Source organism: Ochotona princeps, chromosome 12 (genome assembly GCF_030435755.1).
Source record: "Ochotona princeps isolate mOchPri1 chromosome 12, mOchPri1.hap1, whole genome shotgun sequence".
Lineage (NCBI taxonomy): Eukaryota > Metazoa > Chordata > Mammalia > Lagomorpha > Ochotonidae > Ochotona > Ochotona princeps.
In genome coordinates, this window is record NC_080843.1 from 14,540,385 (window position 1) to 14,552,276 (window position 11,892).

Sequence of the window (11,892 nt, forward strand, 5' to 3'; positions counted from 1 at the left end):
TGTGTGAACTCAGTGTTGTGCTTACATCTGCTGAATGGTTCATTCAAAATATGTTTTTTATTTAGTGGTGACAATGGGTTCATTGTCAATTACAGTTCCATGTTCTACCAAAGAAATCATATTATTAGTAACCACAACACAGAGGTCAGGAATCTGACCCGTTGATTAAGTTGACTGTATCCCAGGTTAGAGTGCCTGGGCTTTATTTCTGCTTTTTATTCCCTCAACTCAAGCTTTCTGCCAATATGGACTCTGGGAAGCAGAAGTGATGACTCAAGTCCATGGGTCCCTGTAACAACAAGGAGACACCTGAATTGAGTTGTTGGCTACTGGTTTGGCCTGACATAGTTGCAGGCATTTGGGATATGGACTATCATATAGAAGATCTCTCTCTTCCTCTCCCTTTCTCTTTTTTTCCCTCTCTTCCTACGTGCTGTTTTTTTCGCTTTCTATTTTCTATTAGAATAAAAACATAAGAGGACCAATTTAACTTTTACATTTACATTTTCACAAAAGTTAAAATGTGTTTTGTAGTCAAACATCACATTCTCAGTTGAAGTGGTATTTTGACAAGTGAATTGGCAGTTGTTATTGTGTTACTACAAAATTTATTAATCATAGGCTTTTATTCAAAATATTAACAGTGAAATCTAAAATCTAATGCTATTGATGAAATGCTGTCTTAAAAACACATAAGTCTCTGGAAGTCAACATTTACTAAAATCATCTGAATGTTGAAAAAGATAAGTTATAATGAAATGACAGCTAATGCTTATGCAGATTTTAACAAGTATCTGGACGCTTGGCATTGTGCATGCAAGTTCCAGATGGCTGATTGGATTTCTCACTTTCCATCTGGATTTTTTTCCCAAGTGTTTCATTCAGTTTTCATCTTTATTCACGGAGAAAACTTGTGAAAGACCCATAACTTTAAGGGATATTCTTATCTTTTATTAACAGAACATGAGCCATTTGGGGGCATACTACTCTTCAGTAGATTATAATAACAATAGTGTATGATTAAATTGTTTGCATATTGCGTTCCTTGGTCTGAGGAAATAAACAAACTAATTTTTTCCACTTCTAATCTCTCACTCGAAGCAGAACACTTCTGTAACAGATGTTTGTTGTTTCCCTTCCACACCACTCAGTTCTTGAGTGGTTGTCAACATATGGGGGGCCTCTAATTTTGCTCAGTTTTGATACTATCATTCTGTGGTTTACATCAGTTCGCTTAAATAAAGTACTCCGTCACACAAAGCTTGCTTCCACTTCAGATACTACATACAAGCCCACTGTTTTGTGTCAGGGCTAGGTTTTAAACTGGGCATTTGGGCATTCAGTCTTCTTTTAAAGATTGATTTATTTTTATTGGAAAGGCAGATATACAGAGAAGAGGAGAGACAGAGAAGATCTATCCGATGGTTCGCTCACCAAGCGGCCGCAATGGCTGGAACTGAGCCAATCCGAAGCCAGGAGCCAGGAGCTTCTTCTGGGTCTCCCACGCAGGTGCAGGGTCCCACGGATTTGGGCCATCCTCGACTGCTTTCCCAAGCCACAGGCAAGGAGTTGGATGGGAAGCAGGGCTGGTAGGATTAGAACCAGTGCCCATATAGGATCCCAGGCATGCAAGGTGAGGAATTGAACCACTATGCCATCATGCTGGGCCCACTGTCTTAATCCTCTTTTACAGCTTCACTAATTTGCTGGAAAACTTAGGAAAATATATTATTATTTAGGTTCACTTGTTTATTGTAAAGGATGCTGCAGATGCTGTACTTGAATATTCAGCTAGAACAGCAGAAGGAATGTGAAAAGGGAGTGCCCCAGCCTTTGGGCACTACCCAATGTCCACTCAACTGTCAGGCACACGCTAAACTCTCCAAGTCCTTTGGATTTATCCAAGCACTTTGCTATGCAGGCAGGAGTGCTCACCTCAACAGCTGTTGTTGGTCAAAACAATGTCTTCTTTCCCCTGTAAAGACTGAAGATTTAGAGGAGTGGGATTGAATGGCTACTCAAATCATATTTTGCTGCTTCTGGTGACCAGCCACTCAGTCATTAACATGCAATTTTTTTTATTTTAAAGTTTTGTTTATTTTTTGTATTAAAGACAAATATTTGCAGATACAGAGAAATATCTTCCACCCTGGTTCACATCTCCAAAAGCTGCAAAGCCAGAGCTGAGCTAATGTGGAGGGTTAAGCCTAGAGCTTCTTCTGCCTCCGACACGGGTGCAGGGTCCCAAGGCTTTGGGCCATCCTTCTCTGCTTTCCCAGGCCACAAATACAGAGCTGAATTGGAAGCGGAGCAATGAGTATGCCAATGGCCGTCCATATAGGATTCTAGCACTTGCGGGCTGAAAATTAGCACGCTACATCACCATACCCGCACCCATACAAACAACTTTTAACCTGTAAAGATTCAGAAGGTTGAGGAGTTCTGAGCCAGCAATCAGAGATATATAGCAAATATATATTTCATATTTTATCATAATACCACAGTTGTCTTCCATTTTAAATTTTAGTTCATGTCATATGTTAATCTCAAAATACAAAGTGACACAGGAACTATTCACTACCAAGCACAATGGATTGTTAGTACAATTTTAAGTCATGTGAAGTACTAATAAAAGACAGTTTAAGTGAAAAATGTCTATGACAAGTAAGGTCAAAAGAGCAAAAGTTACAGTGAGGAAACTTATGGTGTTATACAGAAATAATAAGCTGAATGAAGAAAATTTAAATATTTGAAATGCCGAGCACTGCACAGGTGGGATGTCAGCATGACTTGTCTCTGACCATAAATGATCAACTTTAGCTGTTTTCTGCATGGTGCAATGCAGTAGGCATGGCATGAAATACAGCAATCCAGAGGCGTTCCTTTTTACCTACCTTGGTTTAGCTGACCGCAACCAATTGGGATTTGTTTTTCAGACACGTTAGAAAAAATGCTAATACTTACAAATAGAACTTTTAGTGGGAATATATGGTATAGAAAGGCAGACCCTTTTTATTTCAAAGCTATTGAATTGTACATGCTTTAATAAACATGTTAACAATCTTTAGCATATTTGAGAGATTTACCGATTTGGGCAACTGCACAATGGAATTGGGCCATTGCGTTCTGGGTAAGAAAATAAATATTTGTAAGATTTATTGTCTCTGATTGAGAAGTACGCCATTCTGAAATAGACAAGGTGTGCCAATCAAATCCGTGTGATAGCTCCTTAAATAACCCACAACATATTAAATGCAACATATCATTCATTCACCTGAAGATCACATGAATTTTTCACACTGCAGACTCCACCTAATTTTTGGCTAGAATAGTTCTGTGAGGACAAGTAGAACAACTTAAAATTTGACAGTCCATTTCCTGTCTGTCTAAATAGCCCATACATACTGCCATGTCGACACTTTAAGGCAAAATGGCGACCAGTGCTGGGGCAGCTGCCTGGTGGTTCTCAGCTACAGGTAAACTCGCAGAGCTCATCACGGTAATTGGTTCTCTCTGGATGCTCAGCCACCTATCCGACAGTTTCATGTTTTGCTCATGAATCATTGACACTTCTCATTAGCTCCTGACGTTTCCCATTGTCCTAGTGGCAGACAAGAATCCCACATTACAATTATTTTGACTGTTAACTCATCACATATGCTTTTGGCATTGTTAACTGAGGAAAGGAAGAAGTATAGATTAGGGAGCAATTAAGTCAACCCTGTAGAAAATAGTAATATGTGGTCTTTTATCATGATCATCAAATCAATGATTCCCTTGTCTGTGGATTGAATAGGAAATGTAACCTAATACTTACTCATTTAATCTATATATGTGCTAAGTACTCATTTCCTTGGATGTAAAAGCTGAAGCTTCACAATTTGAAACAAAAATGTGGACTATTACAATCCAATCCCTGGGATCTATGAAAAGCAACAAATAATGTAACTCTGGTGTTTGCTAACAGCATGAGTGAAATCTAAATAATCATAAATATTAAATAGGATTACTTTTAAAATTTGGGGGCTAGAGTTTGGTACTCCAGAAAATGACATGGTCGGGTTAGTTTATCACTATTAATAGTGCTTTGCTTAAAGAGTAAATAACTATACTAGTACGTTATAAAGTCATTCATTTCTGAAAAAAAATAAGCTAAGTATTAGCCAACTAATCACATCAGGCCAAATAGCATAAATCAACCTCAGTTCTTCTCTGCTTCCCATCCCAAACCACTTCACTCAGATGCCAACCCATCCATACTTGCCCTCTGGATATTTCATGATCTTTGTTCATCTAGAATACTAGAACCAAACTCAGAGAAGTGCATGGTTTTAAATAAGATGATTTTTCACAATTACAGATCTGGAAAGTTGAAAAGAAAGATGCGGGCAGTTTTGGAACTTGCAGCACCCTGAATGATCCATACCTGATGTTTAGAGAGAAATATGGTGCTTGGGGAGAAATAAAATCAAGTAAGATTCTCTGTTACAGTATTGTGTTGCTATTCTGATGTTTTCATTTACATGACTAGTTCCAAAGAGCATTGCAGAGTAGTTTCATGCCCAGTGTTATTTCTTTTTCTCAACAAGTTTTTCCAGCTTTTTCACTTCTACTGCCTTCTTCAATATTAGGTTCTATTCTTAAAAATTACTTCTTAGCATACTTTCTTGTTCTTCCTATTAGGGTACTTCTATTCCACAGCATGAACAGATAGTCATTTGGTCAATCTCATTTAGCAGCTGGGAAATAGAATGCCCATTTTCTTCCAAGGTACTTAATCTCTTACCTATGCTATTCTGCTGGCATTGGAGTAGTAATTATTCATTCATGCAAGACCACTAGGTTCTATTCAGGCTTTCAAGTACCTTTTCCAATTTGCATTCATTTATTGTTGCTATCTTGTTTAGTTTCGTATCTCCATTGTTGGGATACAATAATTGCCTCCCTGACATTCATTAAAAAGAAAAAAGTCTGAAAGATTTGCAGACCTATAATGTGTCATTATGATTATGCCTCTTCCTTATTAAAAAATCTTTCAATAAGCAGTTATCTGTGTTCTTATATACATTCAGTTTGAATTTACAAATAGTCAATTAAATCCAATAATGAAAAAAGGTTTCCTAAATAACTTAATTAGGAAAGAAATAGACTTGCAGTTTAGATTCTCAGACAAAAGCTTCTCAGATTTTTCTGCACTTAAATGAACAAAAACATCCCACCTTAGCACAGTCACTTACCTGTAGTCACAATACTAGGTGCAAAAAATAATGGCAATCTCTCTTTGGGTGGTAATTGGCTATACACCATTTAATTAGATCACTCAAAGAATCAGATAATCCTCATTGCAAATAAAATGAGCCATGCGTAGTGCTTTTGAGTACCTGATAGTTCACCCTTCTCCATTTTAAGTTCTTATCCTTGGTCTCTAAGATAGAGTTCTCTGAGCTCAGCTTTCAGTGATATTTTGCCAAACAAGCCCAATTCCTAGCCTCACAAAATTTTACTTCATTCCTAATATCTCCTTTATATTTAAAATACAATATCAACTCATTCCTGGTTCTTCATTCTTGGAGACTTCGGATTCTGGTTTCTGGGTCCCCACACTGTGAGCACACCCTGAGGATGATGGACCCATCAGCCTCCTTAGTTAATCACATGAGTAAAACCTGGAAGTAACTCTTGTCACACTCACAATTGACTGTATCTTTGTGCCCTGATTAACAGGAATTTGACACCAAGAGTGGTTCTAAAAGAACCTCAAGATTCTAAAGAAATCTTAAAGGAAAATTTTCTAATTTGGGTTTGTGATTCTGTTAAGTTCTATCTTCTGACAACTTTAAAATCAGTGATTTCCATTTCCAGCCACAAAGGCAAGCATAAAGTCCATGGCCTCATGTGACAATAGAGACATGAAGAATATCACCCCCTTGATACACCTAATTCAGCACTTCAACATTCAAGGATCTGGTTAACAATTTATTTGGTCTTATTTTATCAAATGAGTAGTGATGCCAGCTGTTTGTTCCTGATATTGAACAAAGTAGGGAATGGTAGAATACACTTGGAATTTTCATTCTCAGTTCAAGTACTGCATGCATGACCAGAGAACATACACCATGAAGACTCTGTTGTTTTCCATTGCCACTAGATAATATCATATTCTGATTAAGATGTCCTTGCCCATACCTTAACAATCTAATTTGTTCTGGACAGTTGACAAAAGTTTGTAGGTCATAATTTTGTTTTGGTACTTGCTGCATGCATTCCCTAGTTTTGCTTTTTCAAAGTCATCTAGAAAAATGTAGTCACAGGAATTTTTAAATTTTAATATTTATTAATGTGTAACAGATTCAGCATATTTTGTAGATACAGTTTTAAGAATATAATGATATGGTCTGCCCTTGTTCTTTCTTCCCTTCTGCCTACTCTGCTTTCTCTTTTCTCTTTCTCTGCCTTTGTTTTAGTTTTTGAAATAAACCAATTCTTATATTTACATTACAGTAAAAGACAATGCTTCAATGGGTAAGAAGTTTAAGGATACTAAGCCAAAAAAAGATCTTAGTTTATTTGGAATTTGGACAACAGCTATGAAAAATAATTGAATTTTAAAAATGAACATTTCCACCATATACAGTACATTTTAAGGTAATCACAGTTGATTAAAACTATAGTAGCATAACATTCTAAACCACTGGTTTGACAAAAGTATAAAACAAGTTTATGCAAAACTGTATTTGCAGCACTACTGATACACACAGACAGTCTTCCTTTATTTCCCTATATTATTCTGTATTTTTAAGCTGGCCACATAAAAGATCAGTGCATACAAAATTTGTCTTTCTGAGTCTAGCTTATTTCACTCAACAAGACGTCCTCCAATTGTCCAACTGCATCCATTTTTACTGTAAATGATAGATTTTCATTTTTTATTGCTGAATTTCATTTAATCTTTAACTATGTCTGCATATAAACATCTCACAGTTTTTTGTACATTTGTTTCATGATGGATATCCTGGTTAATTCTGAATTTTGGCTATTGTGAATATTGCTACTAAACACACGGCAGTGTCCATATTTCTTTGAGTCATTCAAGTCTTTCAGGTGTGTAAAAAGTGGTCAGACTGCTGAATCACATGGCAAGTCTGTTTCTGGTTTTGTAAGCAGTGACACTCTTTTCCACAATGGTTGCAGGGATGGAATTTTTCCACCCACAGTGTATAGGTTTTACCCTTTCTACACATCTCTGCCAGCATTTCTTGCTGTCTGTGTTTTGAAGCTAGCCATTTGGACAGGGGTGCCCATTGTAGTTTTGATTTGCATCTCCCTTATGGCTAGAAATGTTGAGCGTTTTATTTTTCATGAGTTTGTTGCTCATGTGTATTAATTTTTTGAGAACTGTCTAATGTAGTCTCTTGCTCATATTATTTGTATTAATCCTTTGTTGGATAGCTGATTTGCATATGTTTTTATCCATCATGTTGATTGTCTTGCCACTTTATTGTTTAGTTTGTTGTGCAAATCTTCTGAGCATGATACATTCCCATTTGTTTAGTTCAGCTTTTGTTGCATGTGCTTTGGATGTCATTTAAAAGAAGCCATCATCTACACCAATGTCTTGGAGTGTTTCCACTAATTTGTTCATGCAACTACATAGTCTTGTGTTTTAAATTTAGGTATTTATTTCAACTTGAGTTGGTTTTTGTATATTGTGGGAAATATGGGTCTAATTTCATTCTTCTGTTTCTATATCTATCATCTACATCTGGTTTTGAAAAACAACATTTGTTAAAGAGATTATCTTTTCTTTAGCACTCTTAGTACTTCGTCAAACATCAGTTGGCTGCAGTGTGTGTATGGACTTCTGAGTTCCTCATACTGTCCCCCTGATCTATGTGTGGTTTTTATACCAACATCATGCTGTTTTAACTACTTTAGCTTTGCAATATACTTTGAAGTCAGTATCGTGATGCCTGTAGCTTGACACACAGTCATATTAAACCCATAACAATCAATTCATTTAAAGCAGTAATCAAAATCTTTCATCACAGCAATGTATGGAGTCTGATGGCTTACGACTGAATTGTATAAAATATTTAAAAGACATGGTAAAATACCAATACTTTTCAAACAGTTCCAAAATATTGAACAGGATGGAACTCTGTCACATTCTTTTTTTATGAAACAAGCATTGCTATTATACCAAAGCCTAATAAAGGCATGGCATGATAACTACAGATATATATCCTTAATGACCATAGATAAAGATTTTCAGAAATTTGTGAGTCAATTGAGTCCAAAAGTCCATCAAAAACTATACATCATAATCAAGTAGATTTCATCTACAAATTCAAGGGGAATTCATCATTCACAAATCAATAAATGTCTTAAATCACATTAATAGAATGATAAAAAAATAGGCATCTCAATACATGTGAAAAAAGCATTTTGTGAGATTCAACACTCCTCCATGGAACAAAACACCCCACAATTACATCTAGAAGAAAACTTACTCAAAATTATAGAAGTTATATATCACAAAAAAGTAGTCAATACAACACTGGATGGAGAAAAGCTGGAAGCATTTTCCCTTGGATCTAGAGTAAGACAAGGAGTTTCACTATCACCACTCTTGATCAATACAGTAATGAATATTTCAGTGAGAGCAAATACGGTAGAGAAAGGAAGCAAGGACATAAAAATTGGAAAAAATAAAGTCAAATTATCCATGTTTGCATATGACCAGATATTGTACATAGAAAAATCTATATACTCCACCAAAAAGCTCTTAGTTTGGACAAACTGATAAAGTCAAGTTGCAGAATACAAAACAAACAAACGCAGTAGCTTTTTAGTGCTCTAATGATAAGCTGACAGAATTCATGAAAAAAATCCCATTCCCAATAGCCAAACAATCAAATATTTGGAAATGAATTTAAGCAAACAAGTGAAAGATTGCTGCAATGGAAATTACTAAACGTTAAAATATATCATTTCAATCATTGACTTGACCAAGATATAAAGCAAAGATTTACAAATCTATATTTGAAACAATACTAACATACACATTTTTCTTTCTCCTTCCTTCCTTCCTTTCCTCCTTTTTTCTTCCCGTCCTCCTTCCCTTCCCTCCCCTCCCCTTTTCTCTATTTCTCTCTCTCCCGCTCTCTCTTTCTTAAACCCAAACTATGAGAATATGGTTACCTGCTTTCATCAAGATTCTTAATACCTGTGTGTAACCTTCTGAGAAACCAAATTCATCACTAAGGTTCTCTCTGCCTCCTGCCACTCTGCTCTTCATGCCCAACAACCCAGCTGAGATAAGTTGTATTTTGTATCATGATTACAAGGCTGTTTTTCCACCTGTGAATATTGTGTCTTTAGTCTTCAAAGTATTACTTTTGTCTGGGATACATACCCTTAATTTTGCTGCTTAGTGATCAACAACTTTTTATGTCAAGTCACAGCACAAGTAGTCCAGATACCATGCTTTCTTTCCAGTTCCGACTATTGTGGTGTCTATTCTATGTCCCTAAAGAATCTCTTTAGAGACAACCAAGGATTGCAGCATTTTCATGTTTCTATGCTAACCTATATTTTCACATCCAGCATTACACTATTTACTAGAATTAAACATCAACAGCCATGTTTAATCATCCAAAGCTGCTTATTAAAAAAAACTCATACCTGTCTGATCAAGTAGAGACAACTTACATGCTACTAAACCTAGAAGTAATTCTATTTATTTATTCATTTAGTTAGTTATTTATATTGCAAGGTCATTATATATATAGAGAGAGGGAGAAACAGAGAGGAAGATCTCCCTTCCAATGATTCACTCTCTAAGTGATCGCAGTGGCCAGAACTGAGCCGATCCACATCCAGGAGCCAGGAGCTCTTCCAGGTCTCCCACGTGGATGCAGTCTCCAGGCTTTTGGCCGTCCTCTCCTGCTTCCCTGGGCCACAAGCAGGGAGCTGGATGTGAAGCAGGGCAGCCACTAGGCCACCACACTGGGGGCCCACCTAAAAATAACTTCAACAAAACTAAACCTGCAAGTGGAAAACAAGAAAAAGGTGCTGATAACTGAAAAAAAAAATTGCTTCAATTTGAGCAAGGAAAATTTGATCAAATGAAGAGAGAATGGCTTGGTACAATATTAGAGTTGAGTATGAATCAAAGATCACAAAGAAAATTCTAGACTTAGGATTCTTTATTATCCTTATTCAGAAAACTGTCAACTTGCATGTTTGGAACCATGTGCTTATTATTCACCCAGAAAGTTAGTTGAGATTCTCTGCCATTTTGTATCATTGCTCTTAATATATCTATTTTCTCTAACGAGATGACAGCTCTCCTAAAGGAAAGGAAGAGTTACAACCAGGAATGCTTCCGTCTCTGAGAAAACACTTGTAAATAAATGAATGGAAGAATCATGAATCAGCAATTAATACTCAGCAATTCTCAGCATCTATAGAATTAAATGAATAGTCATTTTCTTGTTTACTATTAATAGTCTTCTGTATATATTGCCCTGTGAGAGACCTTTAAAATTAACTCATTTAACTTTTTTTTTTAATATTTTATTATTATTGGAAAGCCGGATATACAGAGAGGAGGAGAGACAGAGAGGAAGATCTTCCATCCGATGTTTCACTCCCCAAGTGAGCTGCAACGGGCCGGTACTGCGCCAATCCGATGCCGGGAACCTGGAACCTCTTCCGGGTCTCCCACGCGGGTGCAGGGTCCCAAAGCTTTGGGCCGTCCTCTCCTGCTTTTCCCAGGCCACAAGCAGGGAGCTGGATGGGAAGTGGAGCTGCCGGGATTAGAACCGGCGCCCATATGGGATCCCGGGGCTTTCAAGGCGAGGACTTTAGCCGCTAGGCCACGCCGCCGGGCCCATTAACTCATTTAACTTTGAGGACAAATATAAGAGGCAAACATTGTAGATAAGAAAAATCTGTCTTGGATGAACCAAATTATTGTTCAAATTCATAACATGTGGCAACAGCAGAGTTCCAAAGCTCATAATCTTGTCAGTCTAGACTGGATAGTCTTCACTGGAGTGATTGAATCAATCCATTTAGCACCTGTTGATGTTTTAGTCCCTTGACCCTTCATACCTTCAATTGTCTCCCTTATCTAACATCCTAGTTAGTCTGACTTTTTAACACTTCAATAAAATACTCTGAGCAAAATAACAGTTCGAACTCCAGGTTTCATCAAATGTAACACTGGGCGTTGGGGGTAGGTCTTTTCTTGGCAATGGAAGAGGCCGTCCTGTTAACTGCATGGGGCTTGAGGCATCCTTGACCTGGATCCTTTAGACATTCATAACATTGTCCTTCTGAGCTGTGACAACCAAAATATTCTACATCTTTCCAAGCATCTCAAGATGGTAAAAACTGCGGGAGTTGAGATCTTTTGCTATGACCTATTTTTAGAAAACATTTGCATTTAAACATACACATATATATAAACTTGTAATTGACACACAAAAAATTATTTACATTTATATAGTATAGTGAGATATTTCAAAATATGGGTGATAATGAAATGTACACAACAGCTGAGGCTAGGACAGGTCGAAGCTCCCAACATTCAGAATTGGATCTAAATCTCCCACATGGGTGGCAGGGATTCAACTAATTCACCCATCACCACTCCATCCCAGACTCCACACTGGAGGACAGCTAGAACCAGGAGCTGAGTTGGAACTCGAACTCAAGCACTTCCCTATGAGATGAAGGAATTCCAAGTGGTGTCTTAACTGCTGTGTCCCATGTCCTTTATTTGCAGTTGAACTGACACCTCCTTGACTTCTTTGTCCTAATTTTCTTTGTTGTTTCTGGCTCTATATTGGTACTTAACATTTCATATAACCACCTCTTCAACTT